The following is a 5,756-nucleotide window of genomic DNA, read 5'->3' as shown; positions in this document are numbered from 1 at the left end:
GTCATATCTTCGTCAAACAAAATTTTTAAGATTGGTTGCGTTCCCGACTGTTGGCTTTCATAATACAAAGAAGGGGTAACGCGTGTAGCCATGGACACAAGAGAAGAGAAGTGGGCAACAGGAACGCAACCAATCGTATTGTCCACTTCTCTTGTGTCCGTGTCTGCTCGTCTTGCTCCTTCTTGACATTATGATTCCTTACCACCTGGCTCAGCTTTCTGTCGTTCTAAGCTTCATGACTTTCTACTGGCCACCTTGTGTTTGTTACGTCACAGAATACACCGCCACTGCCTCCGACATCGTCGCTTAAATCACCGCTGTCTAGTTAGGAAACTCTAAATGCTCCCTGTGTCGTCAGGAGACATGATCAGCTTCGCTTGTTTGGCGTTAGCGCCACGTGTGCTGCGTGTTTGGCACGCGTTCTGCGTGTTTAAATTATGATAGTGTAGGAAATGACGTCATTGACTCATGGTGAGCTCACACGAAGCAGGTACCCGTTTTCGTTGCTGGTATGTCGTTTATTGGTTATTTAAAATTATCGATGAATTTCTAAGCAAATTGAACCGCCCTAGCGGTGACAGGACTGGGAAAGCCATTTGAGAATGACGGTATCTTAATATCGTTAAACAAACGCCGTTTTTGCCCGTTAAGCATGTGCACCAACTCATAACCTTGGCTCAATAACAATGAATTCATTAGCTAATGAAACAAATATTGTTACATTGGAATAGTCACATGAAACGATGTGTTTACAATATTTACAAGTGAGACAACATGCATAACAAGACGGCTGCCGCCACGGCATATCTACACAGGTTAAATCATATTCTGACTGGCGCCACTCTTGGGTGCGCTGTAACGTAACGCCTGCCTGTAATGGTATTGTAGGTATAAGCTCAAGCCTTCACCAATTCTGAATTAGCCATGTGATCTCGTTAGCAACTGGAGCTTTCAGTTTACCATAGAAAATGCTGTTGTAGCAATGCTATGTCATTGCAGCTGTGCCATTGCAGTGCCGCAATTGCCTAATTCTAGGTAGAACTTTACCTGAAGAACATTTGTATTCCCTTCTTTGAATGCCAAGTGGTACCTACTTTGAAAATTTTCGGGAGACTGCAGCCATCTACAAAATACTCAAGACAACAGCCTCTTGAAAACTTGTTGAATAGGCGACACTTACATTGGTTGATGATTTGTATGTGCAACCTGCTCAGTTAAATTTATTGCATGTGTAGCGATCGTCCGTCACTATACGTGGTCCCCCGCTTCTGCGAAATCCAGTTACCTCGCCTGGCCTCCACGTTCGGGTCGTTTCCGCCTGCTCTTTCTCGGAAGTTAGGTGGCTGCCCGACTGGGGCGCCACTCGGCAAACTTGCTTTTACTGTGCAATAAAGCCAGTCGGTTTATCGTTCTCAACCTGTCAAAATGCGTATTACATGCCTCCGCTATGCCGTGCTCTCAAGAAATGGTGACCCAGGACATTTACGTTTTTTTTCAAACACAGACATGGACGACGCTGTCCTACTCCTGCTAATAGAGAAGATGCCAGGATTACGTCTCCTGCCATCGACGCAGATCTTCAGCTTCCCAGCTTGTGGCACAACCCACGAGTTTGGTGTATGCAAGTAGAGGCCCGTTTTCAACTCCCGCGCATCACTTCACAGAAAGCAAAGTACCTGCACGTCGTCGCAGCGCTACCCTGCTGCATCGCCGATGCCATCGACATCTTGCTAGCGGGTACACCTTAGGCCTCAGCATACGACAACCTGAAACGCACGGTCTTGCAGCACCTCGAGCCACTGCAACAAGTCGGCTCCAACAGTTCCTCTCCGAGGAACTCGGAAAACAACGACCGTCACAATTCCAGCACCGTTTGCATCAGTTGATGGGTGGCCACTCTGCAAACGAGAGCAAGCTTCTATTTTTGCACGAGCTGTTCTTGCGGCGCCTCCCACAGTCCGAACGCATGGTGCTGGCGGCTTCCGACGAGACGAGTTTCGATCAGCTAGCTGCACTCACTGACTGCATATGCTACTCCTCATCTGCGGCGCAGCTACCTATCACCGCTGCGAGAGCCTCGGAGCCAGGAGACCGACTCTCGCGCCTGGAGGAAACAGTCGACCGCCTTACCAGGGCACTGGAGAAGCTGACGAGGGGTGGCGACGTTGTAGATCAACTTCCGCGGAACCATTCGCCTGCACATTCTCGCAGCACACCTAGAGACTCGCTGCGGTAGTTGTCCTGTTATCACCGTCACTTTCGCGAACAAGCAAGTCACTGCATCCAGCCTTATTTGTGGACGGCTACGCACCAGCCAGTCGCTAACGGCTGCCTGCGACAACGACCTTCGCGCAAGCCGCCTATCTTCGTAGTCGACCGCATCAGCGGCACCCGCCTCCTCGTCAACGACGCAGCCGAGCTGCCCATCGTTTCCGCCACTGCCGCAGATCGCCAACGCTGCAAGTCCACACCCATGATCCATGCAGTGAACAACGCTGCCTTCGCGTATCGTATCCGTTCCGGTCAATAACGCTAGTAATCGGACTCGGGCGCTTGCAGAGATGGGTGTTTGTGATCGCCGACGTCAGCTTTGCCATAGTGGAAGCGGACTTCCTCAGCCATTTCAGCCTAGATGCCACTGCTCGTGATCGGCGCCTAAAGGATAGCGTCACATTCCTCGATGTAATTCGTCTGCAGTACAACCTCACCTCATCTGGCATTCATACGTTTCCGCCGGTCTCGACGTACAATATATTTGCTGAGTACCCGCAACTCACGAAGCCCCAAAACGGTGCGCTTCCTGTGAAAGACAAGGTGACGCATAATATCGCCACCACCGGCCCTCCTGTCTCCGCCCGGCCAAGGAGGAGCGTTGCTGGACGTAGATTGGGAGTCGCCCGCCGTGAGTTTGAACACATGCTACAGCGTTATTCGTCCTTCCTCCAGCAATTAGTGCCGTCTCCAACTGGTTCCAAAACAGTACAATGGAGACTGGTGGCCTTGTGGTGATTATCGAGCTTTGAATGCCGTCACTACTGCGGATGAATATCCCCTTCCCCTCATTTCAAGAGAGCATTCTTCTAAGCTGCTTTAAGGGGGTTTCTAGAACCTCTTGAAGTAGTCATAGCCGCCAGACATTCGCACCGATATACCACCATTTATCACCTTCTAAACGGACTGTACGGATCTTTAAGTGCGTCTTTCAGATCTTCATTTCGCCATTTAACCGCAATAGCTCCCCATCTCATATGATGTGTACACACTGATTATGCATGATTTTACCGAACAAAAGAAAAATATTTATTTCTGATTCGACGCATTTCCGTCGTTAGTCCTCTGCAATTGGTCAAAAGCTTTCTGGCTGCAACCCACTTCACCTGCCTGTTGCGCGACGTCACAAAACCGCAAAAACTCACCGCGTCAAAGCGACGTCCACGTGTGAAAGATGCATTAATATGCCGAACACAACTTAATTTTCTTCTGAATAGCCGCAGGCGGTGCCGTTCCGAAAGGAATAAAAGATGGCTGCCGCCGATCGCACAGGCAGTGGCTATCTCGCACCTGTCGGCAAGCATGGGTTTATTTGTGTACAATAAAGCTTTTTGCGTGACCCCGTAACGTTTTCGAGCATTTCGGCACGTTTAATGACTTCACTCGGCCAACTCTTCTTTAACGAGGATCCGTCTTAGCTGCAAGCTTAACCTTCCCTTGCATACCACCGCGATTTTCGACGAGCCAGCGCAAGCTAGTCAGGGAAAGTGGACCAATCGCAGACGCCGGTACCACCTTCTTCATCGCATTATCGATTTTCAGTGAACTGGCTTAGCCCCATCGAATCCCTCTCCACTTCAGCGTGCTCTTTGCCTCTTGTCTGCCAATTAGATGAGACAATCCGCTCAGTGTAGGCAATGTTATTCATTCTTAATGCAAACAAACGTGACCTCCTATAAACGAGGAGAGCATTTGATTGGTCTTTTCAGATAACCCTGTGGGTAACCGCCGGGCGCTTGCGTCGGCGCTTACGCAAATTTGACGTCAGGAGATTACAATAAAAACTGATTGGAAAAGTTTTACATTATACGGTCCATGACTACTGGAGAGTCCGGATGCCTGCCAGATGTTCCTAAGTGATTGCGGTAAGCATCTACATAGCCCCTAGTCCAGTTGTTAGGAGTCAAGCCATGACAACAATGGGATGACGAGTCTGTTGACGAAGCTTGAATGACGATGAGGAACGGACGACGAAAGCATGACAGCCATGGGACGATACATAGTCAGCCATGCTAGTAGGCAACTAGGACCCTGAGTTACCTAAGAAGCTGGATAAAAGGTGACCGAAATTAGGCAAAGCATGACAATCGCATTGAAAAATAAACTGAGAATGGAACTTTAGAACAGCACCCAGTTGTCACTAATATTGCGATCTCGCAGCTTCATCACTCAAATCTAAAGAAAATACAACCTTTCCTTGGAAAAGATTGGAGCAAACAGTGCAGGAAGACGATTTGGCAGACCATGCCGGGTATACACCGCCATGTTTCCTCTAGCAAAATCATATTTACAAGCGTTAGCGCCTCACGCTAAATAAAAAGAGATAAACTGGAAATGCGCAACGCGAAGGTGCCGTGGCATGCAACGCATGTGCGGTCTGATACCGCAATTTCCTTGCGTGTTGCCGTGGTGCTACTGCTGGTATACTAACTCTAATTTCGCTGTTTTTGACGGTTTCCAGTCGATTTCCAGCACCAGGGGCGGTAATTGTCATCACATCTGCGTTGCGACACGCCTGGTAGGCTCTGGAGCATCTCGACAGCAGCAGTTGTCTTACACGTGCTGCACTGCGCCATAGTGTCACGGCCGCACCCACTTAGGAGCACCGTAAAGGAAGTTCAAGCGCAGCACTAAACCTTCCAGTTTGTGTCAATGCTTTGCTGAATTTGCCAACCTTTGTGTCATATTTGAAAATAATACAATTGTATTGTTCTCTGCGTCTTCCATTCTTTTGTGAGAACACGTTGCACTTCTGTTACCGTACAGAAAACACTTTCTTTTTCTGAGAAATTAAAAAAGTGACTATTCCCCGATTCCTTGAGTGAAATGAGACATGTAGAGGTGTTAAAATGAGGCATCCGCAAAACCTTTACCACAGTTTATTGCTTGCTAACTTCACTCATCTAATAGGCACTTCTAATAGGTCGAAAGTGAAAAATGGGCGAGATGTTATGGAAGTAGTCTAAATTCAGAGCGCGAACTACCGGGACATAAGCTAAGGCTACAGCAAGTGGCAATTTTCTGCCGTGCTAAAACTGAATAGTCTTTTTTTTTCCCTTTTACATCGTTTGATGGCGTTTGATGACATAGGACATGTCGGGTTTATAAAGTCTGCAACCTTTCGAATAAATTTTTAGTTGCAAGTAAAGCACGGTGTCCTGTCTTTTCTTGTGCCTTAGCTTGTGCCCAGTAGTGAATTTAGCCATGCCTCTAATAGGTGTCTGGTTGGAAAGGCCGGTTAACGCGGGAGAGGCTCGGCGCGACTATAACAGCGACAGCCTTCCCTCTGAAACGTTGTGAGAAAGCATAGCGAGGAAAGGAGAATTTGAACTTCATGTGGCACGTTGTAAAAGTTTTGGAAACTTGTCTGGTATGTCCGGCAGGGGTACGTTTCGCATTCCTGAGAATTCTCATGGACCCTGAGCGCCATTTTGGCATGCTTTAGTGACAAGACGTGCGGAGCCACCGCTGTGTTAGGTTGAGCG

The sequence above is a fragment of the Dermacentor variabilis genome, chromosome 2 (assembly GCF_050947875.1).
Source record: "Dermacentor variabilis isolate Ectoservices chromosome 2, ASM5094787v1, whole genome shotgun sequence".
Taxonomy (NCBI): Eukaryota; Metazoa; Arthropoda; class Arachnida; order Ixodida; family Ixodidae; genus Dermacentor; species Dermacentor variabilis.
This window is presented reverse-complemented; position numbering follows the sequence as displayed.